Raw genomic sequence first — 26,376 nt, 5'->3', positions numbered from 1 at the left:
AATAGCAATAAGAGCAATTTTAGCACCTCACTGACCTAAATAATTTTAGAGAAAGTTCAGGGCAGGAAGGGAAAACGAAGATTTACAAAATCTCATTCCTATTTCCAATTTTACTCTGTTGTCCTTCCAGGGTTGGATTGGAGTTAAAACCTGTGGTCATATTTAGAAGCCCTTTTCCAGGGATGTAAGGAATGTTTATTCCTAGGGAAAGGAAAGGAGGATTGAGGCAGGAGGCACCGACTGGGAATTTTGGGAGCTGGACCGAAAGCGAGTGAGGAAAAAACTCATCCGTGAGGCAGAAGTGCCACCTTGTGATTGAACACTGCAGTCCAGGAGGGGGCTGGGGACACAATATCTGAATTATCCCTCCCTCCCAAAACATCTTCAACCTCTGGAAAAAAATGTTTGAAGGAAATCAGTTGAAAATCCACGGATTTTAACGAGTGGGTGGCACAAGCTCACAAATCAAACTAAAAAAAACCCATAAATGTTTCTGGCCCTCAGGATTCCTGTGTTTAATCCAACTTCTAAATGAGAATTAAATTTCCTACTTCACTGCTCTATCATTCAAAAAGCTGTTAATTATCTGATATAAAAAATTTACATCTACAAGAAAATTACTTTCCTTAAACAATATCTGTGATTATCCACAAATATCACATGGGAAGGAATATTCCACTTCCAAATGAGAGCATTAAGAGGATGTTGATGGGGACAAATATAAAATTAAAGATTATATTCCTTGCACAGATTATGAGATTTTACCAAAAGTTTAGGAAAGTTCTCTCTCTGTATTAGAAATTTATTTTTCACATGTAGGTCATGAAATCTGTAACATGCATTAAATTATTGTGAGTGAGATCGTGAAGAATTTCTCATAAAAACAATTTTTTACTAAATATTTACATGAGAATACGCTCAGCACATCTGGATTTCCCATTTTTTTGTAGACACATCAAGTCAACCATTCCTGTTGCCCAATATCAAATATATTTCAAATATATTCAAATATCTCACTCTGGATGTGATCAATCTATACAAAAATAATCACAATATGGCAAGAGAAGGGGATTAAGATAAATAGTAAAAAAAAAAGTGATGAAAGAAAAATTATTGAAAATTATGTTCCTATTTTTAATGCAATTTTTCTTACACATCCAAGAAATATTCACCTGTTAAGATTTTTATAATAAGATTATAGAAGAGTAAATTTAGGGTGATAAAAGAACACTTAGTATGAAATAATAAATGTATCAAGAGGTCACCATACAACAAAGGAGAAGTAAAAAAATGGATTAAAAATACAAGGTAATTTACTAAAAGTTAAATTATTTTAATAAATTTGCTCATTCAACCAACCTGGACGTCCTGATTGATGAATACAGGATTTTGTTTGATTTAGCTCAGTAAAAAAAGATTTTTTTGGTGAAAAGCCTTAATTTAAGCTCATGAAACCTTGACCGACCTTTCAATGAAGAAAATTTCCCTAATATCCAACCCAAACCTCCCCTGGTGCAACTTGAGGCTATTTCCTCTCATCCTGTCCCTTGTTGCTGGGGAAAAAAGATCTAAAGAGACTCAGAAGTGGATCCAAAGTCAACTTGTCCCAAAGGAAGAACCAAGGAACGAGGAGCACCACGACCTCAGCGGCGCAAAGTTGGTGGCAAATCACATGGATGCTTTAAAAAGGAAAATATTGAAGGCTATCTCTATCAAATAATGTCATTGCTAATTTGATCCATCAGCTCTGTGGAATCCAAATTACAGACCTGTCCCAGCCCAGGAAAATTCAAAGTAATGCAATTATCCTTTTAGACTATATAAAGCCTCCCATCACCATGGCATCCAGATTTATCCTTTCTTAAATAGACACCTTCACCTCAGATGTGCATCGGAGAGAAACTTCTGCACTTGACTTTCTCAAAAGTACTCCCTGGAAATATTTATGAAATTTCACATGTGGCTGTGTAGGTCTCATTGGCACGTTCGTTTTGAAAGGATTAAAAAACCCAAAATTAACAAACCTCAAAGGAATTCTACTTGGTTTTGAGGGCTTTTACACAGAAGAAGCAGGAATAACATGGCCAAATCTACATCAAAAGTGAAGGAATTTTCCCTGACATCCAATCTAAATCTCCCCTGGCACAATCTCCTCTCATCCAGTCACTTTTACCTGGGAGAAGGGGTCAGCCCCCACCTGGGTACAACCTCCTTTTGGGCACTGTAGAGAGAAAATATCAGTAGAAATGTATTGAAAACAATCACACAGCCTTCTGTGGCCAAGGAGATGCTATTTGAGCTGCAAAATCAGTTCTATATTTATAAATATAGAATATTTAAAATAAATTTTAATATATATATTAATATATATAGTTTTAAAATAGTTTTAATAAATTTTAATTAAACTTATAAATATATAAATCTGGGCTCCATTATCAGCACCACTCTCTAAATGATGCCAACAGTTTAAGCTACTTTTAGGAAAATATTTTTAAAATCCATTGCACAGAAAATTTCCAACTCAGGAATGGACAAGTGGATATTTTGGAATAGAATATGTGGACATTTTTGTTCAGGGATTCAGGGCAATAATAAAGATATACTTTGATATTTGAAAACAATAAAAACATAGAATGACTTGGAATTGGAAGAAATCTTAAAGACTACCCAAATCCAACCCATTCCACTAGACCAGGGTGCTCCAAGCACCATCCAGCCTGGGCTTGGACACTTCCAAGGATGGAAAATATATTGTTTTAATTCAACAAAGGCATCTTGTAATCCAAAAAGTACATTTAAGTACCAAACATGATATAATTAACCAGGCTACAGACGGAAAAACATTAATCCTTTCTTTATCCCACTCATCCACAATAATTTTCCTTAATCCCTGGACTAAGCCAGGTTTTAATGCAGATATTCAGGTGCTGCTGGTAAGAACAATACCCATCAAAAACATTTCCATGTGGAATTCAGAGTCAAACAGCTTCAGGTCAAAAAAAACTGAGAATGAAGACAGCAATTGTCCCAAAGATCCAACTGGAAATGAGGTTCCCAAAAAATCAAGAGGTGGCAGTTTGCAATTGCTGGTAAGAACGGAGCACGTGGCTGGAAAAACTCTGCAGTGCAAAAGCCACATAATAACGAGAGGTTTTTGGCAGAGGATGAGAAGCCTCTTCCCCCATCCTGCAGAAAAATTTAATAAGCAAAACATTCCCAAAAATAGCCTCTTGTGAGTTGTGCCTGGTCTGGATTTCTCAGTGCATCTGCAGTGCCGTGAGGTTCAATTTTGATGTGAAAAATAACAAAATACTTGAATAATACAGGCAATTTTTATTTTTTTACCTGTGCAGGTTTCGGCCACCTCAGAACTCCGTGGTTAAAAGGTACAAATGAGCAGCCCACGAGGAATGAGCTGCTAGTTTATTATGAGTCCATGGGATCCAGACAGCCCTAGAGCCACAGCTCCTCTCAAGCTGGGTTTAAGGATAAATCAGCAACTCTTCTTAACCTTCAGTATTTATTTGCAAAGCTTGCTGGAGTGTAAAATGGATAAAGATGAAGCTCCCATAAAACTTGTGAGTTGAAGAAAGGAAGAATCAGGAAAATAATTGGCTATAAATATGCCATATGGATTTTTTCCTCTTTTCTGGAGGATTTTTATGGGCTTGGATGAGCTCTCGACAGATAAAATTGAGAAATATTCCCCTCGCACTTACTTGAGGGGGAAAAAAAAAATGAACCCAAAAAATTGTTCAATGAGTAAATAGAAGCAATCCCCAAAAGCCATAACAGAAGGATTGCTTAATAACCTCCATGGATTTTAGATCTTTCCACATCACTTTGCCAGGCAGCACAATTCCCAGCCTTGCTGATATTTCAGGATGCACCTCCTCAGTGGAGACAGTGGTTTACAGGAAATTTTGGGGGAAGGAGAGGTTTGGATGTCCAGTTTTCCTGTGCAGGGGAGGCACAGCTGGAGGAATCCCTGCTCCTCACAATCCAGCATCGCCCTGCGCTCCTCACCTGCTGCATTCCAAAGGGAATTGAAACAGCTAAAATCCTAATTCTAAGGAAATCTCATTTTTAATTTGATTTAACCGTGCTGATTTGAGTGATCTGGGTGTTTAAACCTAGGAAATCCTCGTCGCTCCTCTCTCTGGGAAGGTGAAGAATTTCCACACAGGATCTGTCCCAAATCCTCTGTCAGCACCAGAGCAGGAGATGCCAGGTGCTGATGAGTTTGGGAATGGCAGCATAAAGAAATTCCCAAAATCTTCCAGCCTTGTGCAATCTCCAATAAGGAAACTCATCATAAACCCAGAATCATGCTTAATTAGCAGCCAGATTAATTTACAATTGTTTCATCCAATTAGATCACTGTAAATAGGAAAAAAAAAGGTTAAATTCCTGCAATTATTAGGAAAAAAATGTTACATTTCTGCAAGTCAAAGGGTGAAGGCAAAAATACTTGCATGATTTCCAGCCCCCTAAAAAGATGCTAAAAGTATCTGATTTTCAATTAACAATTTTACAGGAATCCAATTCAAGACCTGAGACCTTGGGAGAGATGATTTGCTCCTGGTTTTCACTGAGGTTCATTAAATATTCCCCTCAAAAATAAACCAAAATGGGGATATAATAAAAATGATTATAATAATAAAGCTGGGATATTTGGAATTCCATTATTGGAATGCAGCAGTTACCACTTCAGCAGCTCTAGTATTACACTCCAATATTAAACAAATAGGAGGGAAATTCCCTCCCAGATTTATCCCCATCCCAGTCAGCTTTGAGACTGGCAAACTGGGGAAACTGGTGGAGATTTAAACACTGGAGGATCATGGAATTACAGAATGGATTGGGTTGGAAGGGACCTTAAAGATCATTTTATCCCAACTGCTCAACATTTCCTTGTCAATCCATAAAAATATCTGCGAGAGTGGCCAGGAAAAGGTTGGAATATCAGTGTTTCCACTGAAAAGAAGAAAAGCAGAATTAAAAATCAGCCACAGCTTTAAAGATCTGTCAGATTATTTCATTTCATAGAGGTTTTTTCCCTTTTTTTCATCATAAGTTAAATATTTTCACCCTCTAAAGTTGCAGCTCCCTTTATTCCAACATGAGGGGGGTTCTTCCTGCTTTTCCTAGTTTGATTGTCTTTTTTCGCTCAGAAAATTAAATTTCATGGAGTTGGTCCTTATAGATTGAATGCTTTGTGCTAAACAAATGGTTCTAGTATTTGTTGGTGCTTTCAATAAATTAGAATTTGATGCTCAAGCCAATATTGAGCTGACACAAATTAGATTTACCAAGCAAATTTTTCCCCCAAATATCATCTTATCGAACAAGGGCTGTATTTTGCACCTGTCAGAAAATGTTTATTGCTTTATTTCATTAGCCTGGCCTGTCAAGCTTTAATTTTCAATTGCCTGGCAGAACAGAAAAGACATTTTGCTAAGAGAGAACTCACTTTTCACAGTAAGAAACATCAGTGTTTGGAATGAAGCACCACTGGGTCTTCAGGGTATTTTTTTAGCCACTTGGACCACAATTTTTCCCAATTATTTAAGTGGTTAAAATCCAAGCAGAGGCAGGTTTGTGTAACAGAAGTTGTCAAGTCTAAATAATAATAATAAAATTAATAATTATTATCACCTATTTTAAACCAAATGGATTTTTCAGTTCTTGCCCTGTTGCAAATATTTTCTTTCAGAAGTTGGGGGTTTGCTGATATAAAGCAAAGTTCAAAACAAACATGAAAACAAATTTGTAGATGCTGCTGCTACAGGAGATTTTTCATTTTAATGGATGAACAAAAATCCCTTTAAAATCAATTAAAAATAGCAGAATTTTCACAACATATCTGCACAAGTCATCATGTCCAAGAGGGAACACCAGATTTTCACAGTGCTCAAGAATCCTGCTTTTGGGAAGGACACTCAAACTTCTGATTGCTGCTGCCTGAAATCCACTTTTTCCATGATTTTTGAGGTCTTTTGCAAAGACCAGAGCAAAGGGATAATTCAGGAAGAAGCATCCCACCAGGTCAGGAGCCTCCTGGGACCTTTGCCACCTGTAGGGGACTTTTGGCACCAAGACCACCACCAACACAGGCTTTGAGCTGAGCCTAAAGTATCCCTGTAACACCCCAAGGGGCTGAAAACTTGATTTGATTTTTAGCATTCTTGGTCAAAAGACCCATGTGTGCCCTAAAAGGGAAATGCATCTCTCCAGCACGGGGTCATCGACTTCGGGAATGTACACTGGCAAAAATAACAGCTCCTCTCCGAGTGCAAGAATAGAAAAATGTGGGTTTCAACAACAAAAATACCTGAAATTATCTGTGTATTTTACACCTCAAGGTCTCATTTCCATGAATTGTTGATGGTTAATGACTAAAAAACAAAGTCTATCCTCCACAAATGTTACTCTTGATGAAAACGCCACCAAAAGCCATTGTTAACTCCCAAGGTTTTGATTTCACCCACAGCACCACACCAGGGGAGTTTGACTTTTGGCTGCTAATTTTAATTCCTGCTTGTTTGCATTTCTTTAAAGCCTTGCCAGATCTGCCTCAGACACGGCATTCTCCAGGCTGCCATTCTTTCCCTGCTCCTAAAGCTAATTGGCAGCACTTTTTGGAAGAGGAATGCTCCTCAGAAACACCCTTCAGATATTTGTTCTTCAGAGCTCATCACTAGCTTTATACTCATCAAGTACCAGAAATTTGGGTATAAATTAAACGAAATTGCAGCCCTAAAAGGCTGCTTAGACCACATAGAGCTCACACACAAAAATCAAATAATATCATGCTCTTCCTGTGTTTTCCAGCCTTGAAAACACAAAATCTAGTTAAAATTTTTAAGGCAGAGGGGAAAAGGATAAAAATACTCCTCAAGCTGAGGAAACATGGCCAAATTCCTCCCCCAAGATATTTGACTTTCTTATTATTTCTCTTAAAATTCATCCACACATGGACACCAATGCCCAAAATCAGGATCCCCTCAGCCCCATTGCATTATTATGTAAAATTTTTAATGTAAAATTTATTATTAAAATAATCTGTATTTTGGGTCCTGCACATCCCCATGTGCAAAAGCCTGTTATTAAAACATACATTGCTGTTACTTACTAACGTTTGGAAAGTTTAATCAACCAACCAGCAAACAGTGATGCTCGTGTTTTAATAATTAAGGCAAATAATTCCCTTCTACTCCTAAAGCCTTAAGGATCCCCAACTTCCAGGCTGTGCCACCCGGCTGCTGTTCACACGTGGGTTTTTTTGCTAAACCCAAAATTCTCATATGACCTGCATGCAGGGAGACAGGCCAGGAAAGAAAAGGGTATTTCCAAGGAGCACAAGCATTTTATCATTTTTCTGATCCCACTTTTTATATTAAATTCTAATGCTGGGCTTGCCCTGCCAGGTGGGCTGGAGCGTTTTGCTGTGGCAGCGTTGGAGGCGATAAGAGAATCCTGGGGTTTAATCTGGAGCTGATCCCCAACCCTCTCCTGGCAGTGTCCAGGCTGATAAGGACTGAGAGGAAAACGAGGTTTCAGCAGGGTGTCCTGGCTGTTGACTGCATTTGCTCCCAGCCACCATCAAATTCCCCGTTAGCGCCGTCAAACTGCGACTGCCCGAGGTGGGAGCTGCCACCTCCTCACCGAGTGCTACCATTTATCCCAAGACCTGTGACACGGAGCTAACTTTACCTGCAGGAACAACATCCTCCTAAACTTGTCACTTTACTGTGGATACATCCGTGGTCAAGTGGTCAATGATGGAGTGGGGAGGCAACAGGAAAAGCAAAGATGTTTCCCTCCGGAGGGAGCAGAAGATTCGTTGCCGGCCCCTTCCAACGCTTCTCGGAACTCTGGGGAGGGGAGATTGCTTAATTTAATGCTCAAAAAAATGATCCCATTGGAAAGGACTCCCTGCACTCAGATAAGACTTTCCCAGAAATTTAATTCCCTAATTTCATCAGGTGGCGTCTCGGCCGCCGTGGTTTTCGGGGACGGATTTAGAGGGCACCTCGTTTGAGGGCAATTTGAGAGAAGCAGAGTTGACACAGTGTCAATCTCTTGCCAGGCTGAGTGGCATCTCCCAGGAAAACAATTGAATTTAGGGCTGCAGCCTGCTTGTTTTAATCTCCTCTCTCTCACCAGGCTAAAATGCTTTTTTACATAAGCAGCAAATATATTCAATATTTGAAGATGTGTGAGTGAAAATTTGTCCTTCCCCAAGGAAAATAACTCCAGGCTTTTTAAAAAAATGAGGACTGGAAGCTCAACCATTTTCCCCAAATGAAAGGTCATACCAGCCACTGCTATCCTAAATTTGATTTATCTCCTTGATTTTATAAAAACCCTTAACTTCACAAAACATTTTGGAGTAGGACACAGAGATTTGAACAGAGAGATTCCTCAGAAAATCCCTCACTTTTGGATGTCTCCCACAGGAAGGATGGTCTGTGCCATGTTCTTTCCTGATGAGCTTTGTAAATTGTGCAGTCAGTGCTTCAGGACACTTCCAGAGTAGAAGTTAACTCCTAGAATTAGATGGATATATATATAAAAAAAAATTAAATCTTTATACAGCTGCATGGATTGACTAAAAGAACAAAGAGTCCCATTATTATATATATTATATATATATAGACAGATATAGATAGATATAGATGCATGCATATGAATGCGACTAACAGGAATAATCCAGGCCTATGGGAATGATATATAGGAACACCCAATTTCCAAATTTCCTGATGTCCAAACAGCTTAAGTATTTTTATTTAACATCATAGCCACGATGCATAATCACAGCTGAATATCTTGTGCTGCAGTAAAACACCTCCTGTAATTCATTCATTAACTTTATAGAAGGTGCAAAAATATTAAATACATTTCCTTTTTCTAGGCTGAGCTGTTATATAAGGAATACAGCCTTGACCTGACTAAAATAAATTATACATCTAGCAGGAAATGACTGTCCATACCATGAAGCCCTTGGATTTTGCTCTCCGTGAAGACCCTGGGCTGAGCAGCCTGTGATATTAAATGTTCAGACAGACTGATGGGACAGTTTGTGGCTCATCATTTCCCTGTCAGGGGACGTGTTCAAGTGCAGGTATGGAGACAAGTGACACTTGGAACTCCCAGCAGAGAGGCCACACCATGTCCTTGAAGAGTCAGCCAAGAAATTCAAGATGTCACCAGTTTGCTGATTCTAGAAGGAGTTTCTAGTTTAAACATCAAATATCCCCATGGCTCCTACAAAATTCCTGCAGAAGCTATGGTTATCTCCAGAAAAAAAAAAAATTCCTTTGCAGAAGGTGCATTTGGGTAATTTCAAGAGGCTGAGGGTGGCACTGAGGAGGGTTCAAAGGTGTTTGTCAGGTGTTGGACACCTGGACACTGGTACAGGTACATGGAGGTGAAAGGCCAAAATCAGTGAAAAGCAACCCCTGCCTACATTTTTCCACAGAGCAGCTTTGAGCTGGGTTTGGAAAGTTGGTAAAAGTAATTTTTTACTTGTTTTTCTCTCCCTTTTTAAGCAGCAAGGAGGCCAGGCCCATTTAAATTCTGCTTCTGGCTTGCAGCGTGTCTGAACACAGAGAGGTCATGGCTTGATGCTGCTACTTTGATGATGGAAGAGAATTTTATATTTCGCTCCTCCAGGTTTTCCTCCATCTTCTGGCTCTGCAAGTTGATGAGTTGATATTTCTAAGTGCACAAACACATGATTAGCATCGTCTTCTGCTCTCAGAGGCCTTTGATGCGCCAAAATTAAGGAATTCTGTACAAAGTTCAGCACCCAGGATCCCACCTGACAAAACCTTCGCACCTGGCTCAGTCACATGGAGGGCACACAGGAGCAAGGAGTGGCTGGAGAGGGTGGTCAAAGGTCCCTGTCCACTTTTTCCACCTTCTTGGAAAAGAAGTTTTCCAGCCCTTGGGGAGTTCTACAGCAGAAGGTTTCGCTTCAGCCAAGCATTGAATTCAAGGTTGGATTTCAGGCCCTCTAATAAAGACTGGTTCTCATCGTACAAGGAGTTGTGTTACCAGCCTGAAAAGGTTAAGAGAGAACTTCTCAGATGCTCAGCTTCTTCCCTCCTGCTTCTGATCCCCCTTATTGTTAATATTAACTTGTCATATTTAGGAACTGTGACTCAGCCTTCCCAGAATGAAGCAGCGTCCCTGAGGCTGCTCAGGAGCCTCGTGGTTTGCATCCTAAACCCAAAAATCTCCACAGAAAATAAGTGGATTCTATTCAAAAAGGACCTTGAGTTTTATTCCAGCACTGAGGGTGCAGAACTCCACCAAAGCCTCCCCTGAGTCTGGATGTGCCATCCACCACTCGGTTCCTCCCTCAGAGGAGCAGAGAGTCCCTGATCCTGTCAGATGTCCTTGGAAGAGGCAGGGACGACCTTTCCCAAGTGCTGGATCAGAGCCAAGCCGAGCTTGCAGCACAGAGCTCTGCTCAGAGTGCCAGGGGACAAGCAGCAGGGCTGGGATTCGGGCTGGGACAAAGGGGACAAGGCACCTCCATCTGCTCCTGCTCGTGCTGTGCTGTTTGAAATGGATGAGGGGAGAGAAGATATTAATGCCAAGAGCCTTGGGAGATGGGGTGCATTCCAAATCCCCACACCACAGCACACATCACACATTGTTTCCAGCACTGTAATTATCTGATAAAGCTGTTAAGCAGCCCCCTGAGGTGCCATAAAGAATTCATACTTCCCACCAAAGCCATCGCAGCCACGGCCAGATATTAGTCAGCAACTGGATGCTACTTTGGGGTGGGGGGGGGGGGGGGGGAAATTATATCAGGAGAGTAATTTCCTTTTATTTCTGAGAAACTTGAAGTTTGTGATGGGAGGATGAGCTGGCTGCTCTCAGATCTGCTTAAGAAATACACAGCTTTTCTTAGCATCAAGAGAGAGGACCAAACATTTAATATGTGCACAGGGGTGGGGAGGGTCTCACATTTGCCTCCACCCTACATTGGAACCTTGTTAAGGGAAAGATAACCAAACTTCTATGGATTGACTCCAAAAGTAAATTTAGAGTTCAAGGCCAGGCTGGACAGGGCTTGGAGCAACCTGGGATGGTGGAAGGTGTCCCTGCCCCTGGCAGGGGTGGCACCGGATGGGCTTTAAGGTCCCTTCCAACCCCAATCATTCCATGATTCTATGATTAAAGAAGCCCAAGTGTAGACATAAGATCCACAGCCTCGATTGCTTTGTCAGTTAAAGATAAAATGGAAAATTGCAAAGACAAAAGAAAAATTGCATTTACAGCCACTTCAGATTGGAGCAAAGCCACCCTAGTAAATAAACCAGCTGCTCTTTGAGAAAATTCCTGTCTGAGGGAGTTTCCAGGCACCATCCAGGCACTGCTCATCGAGGATGCTGCCAATGACCAGGTGCTGTAGCACCTTCCTGACCTGCTTTGTCCAAGCAGCAGCACAGCTCCAAGCAGAGTTTCCGTGGGGCTGCTGCCTGGGAAAAGAGGGATGGACTGATTCACACCTGGATCTGGAACAGTTCCCAGGTGAGGGATGGGGTGTCTGGGCCAAATTTCTCCCTGAAGCACCCTATGAACCTCAAGAATTAGAAATATTTGACCCAGGAAAATCAAATATTATGCAAAAATCCATTATCACTGAGCCAAAGATCTCCAATTTTTGAGATCAGAGTCCGTCAGCACAGAAAGTCTAAAATTCTCAGCACCCAGGTTGTACATCTGCCCCTGTGCCCACCTCTCCTGTGATGATGCTGCTCCAGGAGGTGTTGGGAACACACTCATGGATCTGCACTGGGATCACTGCTGCATCCCAGGGAAACACCCACAGGTGAGTCCTTCCCAAAACTCCTCAGCAGCACTGCTGGAGACCCAGAGGGAAAAACCTCCAGCTCAGTTCTGGTTTATCTTCCACTTTTAAAGTGCCAATATTGACACAGCTACAAACACACACCTCCCTCCCCACCTTCAGCAGGCAGCAAATACAGGGGGTGACTTTGAGCCTTGTTTACCAGGGAGACCAATTTCAATTCACCTCTCCACTCGTCTTGTATCTCAGTTTCTTCCCTCGTATCCATATTTACCCTCTGCTCTGGCATCACAGGAATGTGTTAACGTATAATTAATGTGCATTAAGCACCGTTCTGAAGGGGCCTTACAACCCAAACTGACCCAAAAGGAGCCTTGCTCCCCCTATTTCCAACACCCCCATTGGAGTAATAAAGCTGGGTTTGATCTTCCTTTCTTATTTTTCTTTTTTGGGACCAGTTTTTATCATTCCAGCAGCCTCTGGTTGTTTTAAGGTGGTTCCTGCACCCAAACACTGTTTGGGCCCCACCAGAGTTACTGCAGCGTGCTGCAAAAACAGAGCTGCAAAGCAGCACTAAAACATTCTGAGCTATAACATTTACACTTGTATTTTATCATTTCACATATGGAGACATCACCTAATTGTCAATAGACTCACAACAATTCTCATCAAGGGCCTCACCCACAGCTCCTCAGAGTCAGTGAGACCATTCTATTGCCTCCAAATGGCTTTGGATCGCCCCCAAAAGGAAAAAAAAAAAAACCCACCAAGATAAATTGCAAATTGTCTCATTAATTCCTCCAAATGTCTTTTGAACCATTTCCAGAAAAATAAATGAAGGGAAAAAAAAAAGTAGTCAAGCACTCCAAGAACACGACTGGAGTAAAACGAGAAATTAAAATGAAAATGCAGCGACCAGAGTAGTTTCAAAGTTCTACAAGAGAAAATATAATCACACATTGCAACTGACTCTAAAAGCCAGGGAGAACAAACCCTGCCACGAGGCTGCCCCTCAACCCTTTCTGTCTCATCTCTCAACCAGTCCTCGCTGCTCTTGTGGGAAGGATCCACACATTATCAGAAATAACCACACTTCTCCCCATCTGCACCCGCTCCAAGCTGAGCGGGGAAATAAAACAGAAAAAAACCCTACAAAACCCCACACAAGTGACAAAATAGTTCCATCAACAGATGTGAGTTCTGATTCAAACTGCCATTTTTCTGTCCCTAAAAGTCTTTGTTTAACTCGGAGCATGTGGACTCACAAAGTTTTCTTTCACTCAAGCTCATAAAAAAATTTCTTGCAAGCCAAACACAGCAACAACAAAAATCCATATTAAGTTCCCAATTCCAAAAGTTTTCAGATGCAAGGAGCCTAAAAAAAAAAATAAATAAAAGTAGTAAAAAAGAAAGACTGGATGTGGCACTTGGTTGTGTTGAGGTTTTGGGGCTGGGCTGGACTCGATGATCTTGAAGGTCTCTTCCAACCCAGAGATTCTGTGAATTCTGTGAAGTATCTGCAAGAATCCTACCTTGAGCTTAGAATTCATCATCTGGGGTGCAGCAAATGCTGTGGGTATCTATGATTTTTAGTTTCTCATATGCCTAGAATTGGTTAATTTGAGCCTGTCTCAAAGCAAAAATATTAATGCCACTGTCCTGAATATTTCCTGTTCACTGCTGAAATAAAATCCTCTGCTGGGTGGTGATTATGAAGCCTGATTGCTGGGTAATTCCAATATCTGCTTCCCTTAATTTCCAACTCTACCACCAAAAAAAGCCCAGGACGAGGGAGAAGATTCATTAGCATTACTAAATTAAAATTATTCCAACAATCCACAGTCGCATCCTGCTGGATTCTCCATCAAATCAAGCTTTGTTCTCCAGCTTTTCCCTGTTTGAGGAACAGATTGTGCCAACCCCACGTTGTGGCTCACCAGAAGGAGAGTTCAGAGAGAGGATCAGTCTTCATTTGTGACTTCAGCGGTTCTGATAGAAAATTGAGTTTTGTGATTTTGAGAGGGAAAAAAATCTCACAAACACAGCAAAAAAAAAATATTCTCAGTTTTCTATGTTGTAAAAAGTCTCTGATGTTAAAAATATTGCAGACCAAAAGCATGGAATAGGAAATGCAGCCGTTTACAAAATACAGAGCAAGTTCTGATTGCTTGTACTCCATCAAAAAACAAGATATTGTGATGAAAAATACCTCTGCTTAATCACACATCCTGAGGTGATATCCCTGCATTTTCTGCTGTGTCAGGGTGAATAATTTAGTTCCATCCAGATAAGATTTGCAATATAGTTTGAATTTCTCAGTGCATTCTTCCCTTCTTGCCACAATACATTGGAGCCCAAAAGTAGGCATTTACCACAGAGGGCCAAAAAAAACAGAAAAATTCACAACAAGCTGACCAATTTTGGAAATTAAGCCAAGATATTTTGTATTTTCACCTCTTCAAAAATTTATTCCAACATCTTTCACCCACAAAAATACACAAAATGCACATCCAAGTTTCACTCCACAAAAAAAAAAAAAAAAAAAAAAAAAAAAAAAAAAAAAAAAAAATTTTATGTGATGATCATGCCACAGAAACTCCAGAAATATTCAGGAGGTTCTGGTGTTTCCTTCTCTTCCTGAATACTTCAGACTTGACCTAATGCATTTCCAATTGGCTTGACTCCCAATCAGGATTCCTGACCAATTCCAATTTTTACTCCAAGAATTTAGGAAGAAAATCCCAGTTTCAAAAGTTATCCTAGAGAAAGCTCCAGAGAAGAATTTCAGCCATTAGAGAACATAATTACTCCTTTTTTTTAATTGTGTTCCTTGCATGGAGCTCATGGAGCTTGGCCACAGGCTGAAATTTATAAATTGAATGTTCATCACCACCATAACTGCAAAAAAAAAAAAAAAAAAAATTTCTTTTTCCCCTGAGGTGCAGCCAGCTGTCCCTGAGGAAGGGACAAAGAGCAAAACCACAGCATCATTTAGAAAACTTGGAAAAAATCTCCAAGACCATCATATCCAACCAGCACTGCCAAGGCCACCCCTGCCCCATGTCCCATATGCCACATCCTGGTGGCTTTTAGATCCCTCCAGGAATGGGAACACTGTCAGTTCTTTATCTTCTTTTTCAGCCTGGGTCAGGATGGAAAGTGTTCGAGACTGTATTTCTCGTTCAGACTCAGGTGTTTTTTTAGTTCTTATCCATGTCACAGTCTCACAAACCCTGAGTTCTACAGCACTTCACTCCAAAAAACCAAAAATAGAGCCGTGTCTCTCTCCCTCTCTACAAGGCCTTTTAAGGATAAACTGTCCAATTAACAAATGACACCTCAATTACTTTTACTTTTAACCCAATAACCAACCAGCTGTGCCTGCAATGTGGACTTTTCATCCAATCACACAAAACCACCCAAACAGGGGAAGAAGAAGGTGAAGAACCAGCCACCACCCTAAAACCTCCATCTTGCTTTATATCTACTCCTGTATTCTAAACCCTTAAACTCTAAGTTTTCACCCTGTGATATCACACACTTCTGTTCAAACTCCACCCCCACAATCCCAGTTCCATCATTCCATTTTGGAAGCTTCTCCATGGCCTCAGGTCAATGCAGAGTTCTCCTGGGGGTCGGTGCCTGTCAGCACAGAAAGTCTGGAATTCTCAGCATCCAGGCTTCCAACAGAACACTGCCCTGGGCAGCTGGGCCAATGTTTGACACCACTTTTGGTGAGGAAAATTCTTATAAAAGTTTATCCCTCAGCCACACATTGAGGCCACGGTTTGCACCTCAGCAGCCTTCCCAAACCAAGCGTTTTGTATGTTTTCCTTTTCTGTGTTAAAGCAGAAAACCCCGGAAATGCAGGAAATATAAATGGCCAAATAAAAAAAGGAAACCTATTCACAGCCTGCACTGAACCACACCCCAGGGAACTTGTAACTGCTTCTCAGGAGAGCTGAGTAAAATATCTGTACGGAGCACGTCAGGAGGAATTACCAGCTCTTATTTATGGCTATGTCACCCAATCCTAACATTTATCCACTTTATGTCACAGCTTCACTTTTAATTTGATCATCTTCCCACTTTTCTCCACATCCCAAAGGCCCTGGGGGCTCTTTAAAAATAACACATTTATCGAGCCCAATTCACAGGGAAACACCCCAGATAAATCCAGCCAGCAGTAAATAACCATTGGCTTCTCCTCTCAGATGCTACAACTGCATTTATCCCACTCCCAAAAGTCCCAGGCTGCCTGTCCAATATCTCCACTTTCCACTCATCAGTCCCAGTGGCTGCACTCCCTCCTAATGGGATATATTTTTGCACTAAATTGGCTTGATTCAAAGGCAGGATAATTTGTGCTTCATCAGGATCCCAAAGACCATCAATTTAAATTAAAAAATAAATAAAATCAGTTTTGCCACTGACCAAAGTGCAGATAACAGATGTTCTTCAAAATTTTATCAAAGATTACTCCTGTTTTGAGCAGCTGAGAGAAGTTTTAACAAGTAATTTCTGACATCAAATTCATTTTCAGCACGGGCAATCCAAAAACATGTTTAAGACACTGAGGAAAAGATAAAGATTTGCAAAGTACTCGATCCTCAATTCTCCTCCTTCCTCAGATAACAGGATGTGGGTTTGTTTTTTTTTTTTTTTTAATAGAAGGAAAAAATAAAATTAAAAAAAAACCAAACAAGACCAAAAATCTAGTGCCAGCTTATTAAATATTCAACCAGTCTGGCCCAGCTGCATGTGTCTAACTCAGTCTGGCAAGTTTGCTACTCTCTGAAGAGAGATTTATTTTTGCATTAAACATGCGTTCAAAAAATTAAGTTCAAGGGTTTGACAGGCGAGTTTGGGGAGTTTAACAGGGGATTTATTGGCCTAAAGTTCCTGCCACCTGACTTCCATGGAAGTTTCTCACCCATCCTCTCCAGAGGGATTTTTCCACACCTAACCTCCAGTCCCTGGTAACAGAGGCTCTCTTTAGAGCATGACTTTTCGGTTTTTTGTAACAAATCTGCCATTGAAATAAAGATTTTTTTTCTTTTAAGGAAATAAAGAGAAAATCGTATTTTAATGGATTCTTTTCCTTCAACAAGACACGTAAAAATAGTTACCTTGTGCATTAAGTGACTGTAAAAGCAGCTGCCATCCTTTAATTTGCTTTTAAAACCTTCCTCCATACACAATGTCACATTTTGCACATTAAAATAAAATCTGGCTGCACTGAAACTTCTCAGGCACCAGGGTGGTGTTCCTGGACAAGGCTGGCTCCCCACATTCCCAAACCCTTGTTTTCTTTGATTTCTCAAGTGCAGCAGAGGTCCTACAGTTTCGTCATAAAAACCATATTAACCGAGCGAGAATAATAGGACAAGAATTTTTAAATTACAAACTGTGTTCAGATATACTTCCATATATATTAATATACTGAAGAGGAAGATTCAGACATTGTTTTCCCGAGCTTATTCAAATTATCATTTCAAGATTTGGAAGAAATCACCCAAAATTAAGTTCTTTTCTTTCCTAACCTGTATCAAACCACACAAGTCATTGCCCAGTAACTCCCAAACCTACTGACTTTAAATTGCTCTCCAAAGCTCTGTATTTTTCATGATTTCACTTAAGAAAGTGACTTTAAATTTAAATTGCTCTCCAGTGCTCTGGATGTTGTGTGGTTTCACTGAAGATATGAAAAAGATGGATTTGTTTCCATATATAAAGAAAAACCATTTAATTATAAAGGGGAATTGTCACTAAGGGCCAAATGCTTTGGTACAGCACCAAATTCTGAACCTAAGGTGGAAGGAAATAAAATATCCCCTTGTGACAGAAGCGTTGTATGCCCTGCTCTGCACATCTCCTGCAGCCCAGACCTGAGCATAATCCAGGTGGAATTAGTGTTCCTTGGTGCAAAATTCTGGTTTGCTGAGGTAATCACGGATTCATTTGGGTGGGAAAAGCCCTCCACAATCACCGAGTCCAAACACGCACCCCTGTCCCCAAGTGCCACATCCTGGTGGCTTTTCCATCCCTCCAGGGATGGGGATTCCACCACTGCCCTGGGCAGCTCTGCTGGGCTGGACAAGTGTTGCTGTAAGGTAGAAAAATTATATAAAAGGCCTCATAAAACCAAGCCTGCTCTCCTGGAATCAGTGCCTGGCCTAGTCAAGGTGGCCCTCTGCACGTTCCCATGTGAAAGCAATCCTGGTGTGAGCAGTTCCTTAACATAACAATCTATTCTTGGGGAAAAACAACCAGCTCCTGTATAAACTGTTTTTACACCGTTAGAAAAATGAAAACGATCCCTCACAAACAACTTTTCAGTTCGTACACCCCTGGGTTTGAGTGACCAATGAATACAGAATAACAACTTGTTAATAACTAATAAAGTAATTGGCGAGAAAATTACTGACCAAGTGGAGTCACCCACAAGTTCTGTAAAACTGGATAAAAAGGAGTTATGTGAATAAAGAATGGGCTTTTTCCACCATGAAGAAACTTGAGTCCATGTGATTTATTCCAATAGACAAAAGGAATTTTTCCTTCTATCCAACCTAATCTGGTGCAACCCAAGGCTTCTTCCTCTCCTCAGGTGCTTCCACGTGCTCAGGAAACAGGATCAAGGTGGAAACTGTGGTTCCTCTACTTGACTCAGAGTTCAGCCCCTAAATCATTCCAGGAATATCTCCAAGCCCACTTTCCCAGCAAAGGCTGCAGCTTTGCCTCCTCTGGAATCCCCATTCCAGCAATAGTGGCTCACTGAATTACAGAGGCAGCAGAAAAGGACAATTTGTTACTGCCACCCTGATTTTTTAGTTCACATCATCCTGGCGGGTCTCACCAGCCAATGTTGGATGTTCCACAGGGCCACACAAACCCCACAATCATTTCAAACAGCATTTCTTTTTCCTCTTGCTTTTCTGTGCATAATTGCCAGGTATAAAATACAGCTCATCTTGAGCCAGCAAACCCCAGCACAGGGCTGCAGCTACATTTATTTCTTCTATAAATAGCATTTCATAGAGTGCTCACCGCGGAATTTATACCACTTTAGCAATAAAATGAAAGTGGTGTTTTGGAAACAGCATAAAAATGCATTTTTAATCATGAAACCTTGTAAGCCTTGTCTAGAATGGTGCTAGAGACAACTTTTCCTTGCAAAAACATTGGAGGGATAAATGCTGACCAAGTCAAGGGTCAGATGTTGGAATGATTGGGATTCAGAGAGTGGCTCCAGATACATTGAGCTGTCTCAGCATTTCAGGGTTGAAGTTGAAAACACAAAGCAATGAATTTTGAACGTGATTATTCCAGAGATGCTTCTGGGCACTGCTGGAGTAAAACAACTTGGGCAAGGTACAGGAGGCTGATGAATGCAATTCCAGGATTTGTGATGAGGAAACCAATGCATTTCAAAAGTGGAGATGGCCTGGTAGAACCCATCTTGGCTAAAAATCATCAATTCCCACTGCCCTGAGGACCCTGATCTTCCCTGGTCACCAACAGCTTCTTTCATCAAGTTTGGTCTTCAGTGGGTCTTTGTCTCCATTACCAAATTAACACTTAATTCTTGTTAAACTTGAGCCTAAATATGTTGGCACTAACACAAGAAATTCCAAAGTTCTGGCAGGTAAAGAGAAAAAAGCATCAGGATAAAGTAAAAAGAAAGTAAAGCAAAAAAGGAAGAATAAAAACCCAAACACATCAACCTCTTCCTATTTATCCATGGAAAAAGAAGAAATTCCTTATCCTAAAGCCTAGTTATTACCTATTTCCCACAATTTTCAGGAATCAACAAAATAACGGGAAGCTGGTTTTCTCCTTTTCCTAACAAGTGAAATAAAACCCAAGGAAAGGACTGAAATGGTGATTAAAGTCAAGGAAATTAACAAGGAATATGACAGGGACAAAAGGAAAACAGGATACAATCCTTGGCTTCCAGAGTGCATTGAAACTTGAATTCATTGTCTTCATGGGAATATTGAACAAAAATTATTTTAAATTAAATTCTGAACACCAATGAACTCCTTTGGCCCAAATACTTTTACTTAATGAATGCATTTTTTTAAGGAAAAAAAAAAAAAAACTAACCTGAAACCCAAGAAATTCCCATGAGACAATTTGCAGCTCTTTCCTTTGGAAAAGCATAAAATCCAGCGGGAAGGGTCAGTGAGAACACGCCAAAAAGGGGTTCTCTCCATCCCAGGGTTTGGCTCCAGGGGGCACTGAAGGACAGATATCCCTGCTTCCCACCTCTCCCAGATCCAGAGAATTCCCACCACACAGGTTCCCAGCAGCTCTGCAATAATTCCTGAGCACTGGAGGCTGGCCTGGCTCAGAAAGGGCTGCTATAAATAATTCCACGGTTAATTCAATGGAAGGGCTTTGGGAAAGAAACAAGGGAATGAAGATGCAAAAAGAGACATTCCTTGAACTTCCTCAGGGCACCAGACGCAGGAGGTGCTGATCCTACACAAAATCCAAAGGGCAATGCATATTTTAAAGGAAAATCCACTGCAAGCACCAAGGGAAGGCTGGCACTGACTCAGGGAGCTGTGCCTGGAGCACAAAAACCAGGAGAAATCTCATGGAGCCCGCTGAACTCGAAGGAATCAGACATGGCCTGGGGAAGGCGACACGAGCATCAGACATTCCCGCTATAAATACCCTGCCTGCCCCTGGCAGCGACCTGGGCCACGCAGGGATAAACAGGACAAACGTGGGAAGGCTTTTGGACCTCCTTCCGTGCCACTGACCACATTCCAGAGAGACAGAGCCACCAGCCCACAGAGGAGGAGCAGCCACTGTGGACTTCCCACGGACTGGGTGGAAATGCCAATGTTCCATGGATCCCAAATTCATGGGGGAATTGAACTGTCCTAAAAACATCACCCCAGTGCTGCAGCAATAAGGGGGAATGTGTAGGTCTATAAAAGGATTATGGGTTTGGATGAGATTAAGATCCCTTTCTTTTGTTGCACACAGAAGGAAAAGTAGACGTGAGAGTCCATCAGCATTTCCCTTGCACTTTCAATCATGATTCACCTCCCATTTCATTAACGATTGGAGCTGTACTTTAAAATACACTGTATTTTGCTCAATCACTGGAATTTCCAGCCTGACCTCTCAAAAAGAGCCAACAGCAGATCTGCACACCTTGAAAAAGTGAGGGAAACCATTTACACAAAATTGGACAGACCCAAGGAAGGAACACACACCCCACCACCAGAGCTCTGAAATCATCAACAACTCCTCCCAGATGAAATTTATAAATTAATGAGAAAGCCCTTCAGTACCACCACGAGGACTAACAGGAGTTTGGTGAATTATTTACTCACAGAGCAGGAGACAAGGGAAAGCTTGCAGCAACATCAATACTTGACACATTAGCGAGTCTTTCACTTCTGCTTTATCAGCCTGCTCATGTGCTCTCAAGTTTGGTGACCCATATTCTGGAGCTCACTGAAAAGAGCAGCCTTGAACAGATGTGACAATCTTGTCCATGTAGAATCAAATCTGGAAAACTGAGATCCCTTTTTAACAAATCTCTTCTGCAGCCACTACAAAGGTGACTCAAAGAACAGCTGGGATTTCATTTTGGGTCTTCCATGACACAAAGCTGCTCACTCATTCTGGGTATTAGCCCCAGATTAATGCATGTTTCAGGAAAATATTAGAGTTTTGACATTGTTTCCACTCTATTTTTTAAATTTATCAATTTTTCATTAACTTTCAGACAGAGAATGTCACACCTTTGATCTCTTCAACAAAGGTTTGTGAGTAACTAAAGGAGCCAAACTCATCCCTGCTCTCGCAGAAAGGAAAGATACAAAGGAAATAAATGTCAAACATCTTCCCTCCTCTCCATTCTGCAACACAGGAGGGAAGAGGCCACACCAGAGCTTCCATGAAATCAGAAAAAGCTGAAAATGTACAGTGTTTCACCATTTCCCTTTTGAAAAAACCCTCTCCCAGCAAGAATTTAAAAGTCCAGAAGGACAAATCCTGAAAGTGGCAATGCTTCCATGGATAACCAACAACCACAGCATATTTTTCTTCATCTCTTTAAATATGGACAGCACCTCCTTCCAGATCAGCCTTGCTTCAAAGGGACAAAACCTCTCTTGACCAGATTTGATGGTTTTATTAGAAATTTTTATGTATATAGAGAGACAAATGAAAATCAGATTTTGGAAGCAGGTAGAGGGAAAAAAAAATCCTGTATTTTCCTTGAGTCTTTGTCACTCTTTCCTGATTAAACAACTGTCAGGCCCACCCGGGTTGAACAGTGACCACATCCCTGGTTCAGAGGGAAAAGCCCCCACTAAAAAAGGCTGCTTGGAAGGAGGTATTTGGCCCACAGATATTTCCTGGAGTAGTTACAGAAAGGAGCCTGTTTGAGCATCTCAGGTCACCAGCAGACAATTGAGGCACAGATGGAGAAAGAACATCGAGCTTTGGGGGATAATCAGATTTATTTTTTTCAATAAGTAGAGCATATTATTTTCAAGTGGTTAACTGAGAATAACTCTTGCAGAAGTACAATATAACAGTAATTATTCCAAAATCAATGGCACAAAAGGCTTCATTTCAAATCACGTTATGATTGCTGGATTAAAGTAGTTATTATATAATAGGATAGCAATTACTCCACCTTAATAATTTCTGGGTTTCTGAGGGTGAAAGTGACAATACAAGCTACAGCAGGTGTCAAATTTTAGATGTTGTGGAATGAATATTCCAAAGACTGGAAAGAAACAAACAGATTAGCATATAAAAACCACAGGCATGGAAAAGAGCTAAAAATACCCAACTACTTCACCCCTCTTGAGCAGACATCCAGAAGCAGCTCCCTCATGACAAAGGGCTCTGAGCACGCCGCTAAAATCACGAGGAGGCTGAAGGTTCTCATCACCCTTCTCTGAAGGAACTCCATGGTTTCTGGGGTAATCAACTTTAGAGTCTGTGACTCTTGAGCAGACAAGTGGGACAGTCTGAACTCCCAGATTTGCAGGACACCCTAAAGACACACCCCACACCTCCAGCACAGCTGGGTTTGCTCTGGTTTGGGGTTTACATCCCTCCAGCACAGCTGGGTTTGCTCTGGTTTGGGGTTTAGATCCCTCCAGCACAGCTGGGTTTGCTCTGGTTTGGGGTTTAGATCCCTCCAGCACAGCTGGGTTTGCTCTGGTTTGGGGTTCTGCCAGCTCATTTAAGGCTCCAATTCATGGACTCTCCCTCTCTGGGGATATCCCACAGCCCTCTGGACACAATCCTGTGCCATCACCCTGCCTGAGCAGGGAGGTGACACCAGGGCATCACTGTGGGCCCTTCCAACCTGACCCATCCTGGGATTTGCAGTAAAAGCACCCCCAAAAACAAGGTTATTCCTGGGTTTCTTGCTCCCCAAACACAAGGTTATTCCTGGGTTTCTTGCTCCCTTGTCTCACTTCTTTTTAATCCCCAGCTCCCTTCTTTTTTCTTTAAATACCAGGTGCAAATTGCTTTTTAATCACATCATGAGAGTAGCACTCTTTCAGATGCCACCTTAAGTCCTGCTTGGAAGACTTGGGTCTTCCCCTCTTCAACCCTCTTGACAAGCTTTTCCAATTCCTCTCTTTTCTGTGGTAGCTTTTCCCTTATTCCCAGTTCCTAAAAGAAAGCTATATTAATAGACCCAAAAATGTGGGATTTTCTACAGATTCAAGACCTCAGAAATAAGAACTGGGTGGGTTTTTTAGGTTTTTTTCCTATTTTCCTTAGAGGAAGGATCCCATCTGTGCCTCAGGGCACCATCAGCTCCCAACAGCTGCAGCACCAAGGTAGAACTAAATACACAACTGCCCGATTAGTCTGTAAAATCGAGTTCTCTTGGTATTACAAACTAAATGGCAAGTCCAAATGAAGTCCACCTAATTCCTAAAGAACAAATATTTGAGCCCTGTCAAGGAATGCAAAGTCCCTTTGGCAAGGGAAGCAGGCACTGATGTTCAACACAGGTAAATGTGCAGAGTTTAATACAGTTAAAGCAAGGGAAAAGGAAAGTCTCTTAAAGAAGATAAGTTTGTATCGATTGTAAATTTACTAAATGCAGTTCAACACACGAGTTTTTGCCCAGGCCTGCCAAAATAGGGAAACACAGAGGAAAAGCAGCCCTGGAAACACAATCGGGCACGTGCACACCAGGGTTTGAGTGACCAATCAATACAGAATAACAACTCGTTACTGATCAATGAAATAATTGGCAAGAAAGCTCCTGAGCAACTGGAGTCACCCACAAGGTCTGTAAAACTGGATAAAAATGTGAAGAAGGAATGGCCTTTTTCCACCATGAAGAAAATGGAGGCCTGTGTGCTTCATTCCAATAGATGCCCTTGCACGTGAGCCAGAGGGGCAGCAAAACCCATCCCCAAGGTCGTGGTTAATTTGTGATCCAGTGTGAGACCTGCTCCTGCTCCCTGCATCATCCCAAGAGCTGTTCCTGGTGGTGACAAGCTGAGATGAGGCCCCAGCAATGCCTAGGAGCCACAGCAGGGCTTCACAGAGGTGCTAAATCCCAGCCCCAAAGCTCTCCAGGCTCAGGAAAAGCTGCCCTGTCCCTCCCAGCACAGCAAAAACCACTGTGCTAAAAAGGGTTTCTCAGTGCTTTCAGCAGAGAGATTAAACATTAAAGCAGACAGCAGTGGTACAAAATAGTAATGCAGCATAAATAAGCCCCTTATTATCACAAAAGCATATTAACCATTCACCTCAGCAAAATTCTTCTCTCATCTCTTTGCCTGCCTTCATCACAGCAGCTGCTCTGGCTGATATAGGCCAATGCCTCCTAACTTCATGTGGAATTTCCTTGTGCTAAAACACTGAAAACATGACACAGAAATCTCTAAAGAAATCTACAAAGTGCTAGACAAAGCTGGCAAGTAAAGTGTATTACAGATTATTTCCCCTAGCCTAAACTGAGGTAAAACATCTGCATAAACAAAAGGTGAAATCAGAAGGACTTCCAGATAAATATTTCTCCATTGCCACTCACAGAGAAAAGCATCACAGCACATCCAGTTACTGGGCAGCTTGAGGAAATATATTAAAGATGGTACAGAAATACCCACTCTACTGAAATAGGTTCATAGGGCAGGAGATTTTAGCAAGTTGCTCCCAAAAAAATAGATTCCCAAAGATCAATGGCAGCAAGATGCCACAAATTGCCAGTAACTTTCGAAACATTAAGCCAAGAGACTTAAATAAGTCCTCAAATATTCCTCAGAAATTCAAAGTACTGAGTAACACTACTTTTTTTTCCCCCTGCTCCTACACTGTTCATAATTAGCAAATACTTCAGTCGTGGGGACAAGAGGCTGATCCTCCAGCAGCTGACAGGCCAAGGGAATTCAGTCCTCCTCTGAGCAAAGCACTTCATATCTGTCCCATGTCCTCCCCTTCAGAGGAACTCTCCATTTATTAGGAATTCTTCTAGGGCCGAGATGATTTTTGTGGTACCACCAGATGGTCCAGTCCCACTTAAACCAGGAAGTGCAAATGTTTCTCCAAACATCAGAGGGAGAAGTTGGATCTGTGATGTTGAGCCAGGAGAGCTCCCCTGGGCCCAGCAGCCATGGCCAAGCTGAACTTGTGCTTTGAAGACTCCAAAGCTAAAAGGCTGCTCCACCAGGACTTGGGGAGACTTATTTCCCAATTTTGGGGACCTAAAGGGAGGAAATTGTATTGGGAAGGAGTTGGTTCTTCTAATTTTCACTGCATGTGCAGTGCCTGAAAGCTCCCAGCTGGGAATAAGCACAGAACAAAAATAAAGGCAGTGGTTTTGCTGTTATAGGCATTTTTCCATAAAAAAGAATCCAGCAAGGGACTGCTCTGCCCTTACTGTGTCCACATGGGACTTTTTCTACATCCTGATCATGGGGTTTTTTCCCTCATTTTCCTTTCTCTGCCTCATCACAACGCTGAGTGACAAGAACACTGCACGTGCAGGTAACACTTTTTATCACCAGGCCACTGCTCCACCTCCAGCCCCCTTCCTACAGCTCCCTCCAACCCAGGAAAGGCAAAATTTGGTGGGAAACCACAAAAGGGAAACCTCCTTCCTACAGCAGAGGAGAAAGCAGCACCCAACTCCTGTCTGATAGCTCACACAGAGACCCAGGAGGCTCCAGGATCTCCTGGCACAGATCCTGGGAATGCTGAGAGGCACTTGAACAACTGAATTTAGCAGCCCCAGGCAGGACATCCCTCCTGCAGCAGCCACCAGACAGTAACATCCCAGGGAGGAGGAAATACATCCTCAATCTCCTGCTCAGAGAAACATTTTTCCAGGAAAAAAAAACAAAACAAAACAAACAAACAAAAAAAAAACCCTACAAATAAACAACCCCCCTCCCCCCCCCCCCAAACCGAACAAAAAAACCACACCAAACTCCTTACCTTGAAAGCAGCAATTGTTCCGTTCCCAGGAAGAGGCCAGCAGGAACATCCAATCCTTCTGTATCCATGGATTACATGGATTCCACACCCCA

General features: G+C 41.6%; 1 long non-coding RNA gene across 4 annotated transcripts; it reads right to left on the bottom strand.

The window, feature by feature from the left end:
* Nucleotides 1-1,561: 1,561 nt before the first annotated feature.
* On the bottom strand, nucleotides 1,562-26,376 carry LOC137479710 (uncharacterized). 4 transcript variants are annotated; one of them, XR_011002448.1, is made up of 6 exons: nucleotides 26,285-26,352; nucleotides 24,598-24,708; nucleotides 8,997-10,569; nucleotides 7,717-7,877; nucleotides 2,174-2,221; nucleotides 1,562-1,679 (listed from the first exon to the last, which is right to left on the bottom strand). It is a non-coding gene; the product is annotated as an uncharacterized lncRNA (long non-coding RNA). The 4 variants fall into 4 exon arrangements; XR_011002447.1 differs by having other exon boundaries at nucleotides 1,562-2,221; XR_011002449.1 differs by having other exon boundaries at nucleotides 1,562-2,221; nucleotides 24,598-24,700.

This window comes from Anomalospiza imberbis, chromosome 10 (assembly GCF_031753505.1).
Source record: "Anomalospiza imberbis isolate Cuckoo-Finch-1a 21T00152 chromosome 10, ASM3175350v1, whole genome shotgun sequence".
NCBI lineage: Eukaryota > Metazoa > Chordata > Aves > Passeriformes > Viduidae > Anomalospiza > Anomalospiza imberbis.
Note: the sequence above shows the minus strand (reverse complement) of the source record. Positions and strands in the feature narration are given on the sequence as shown.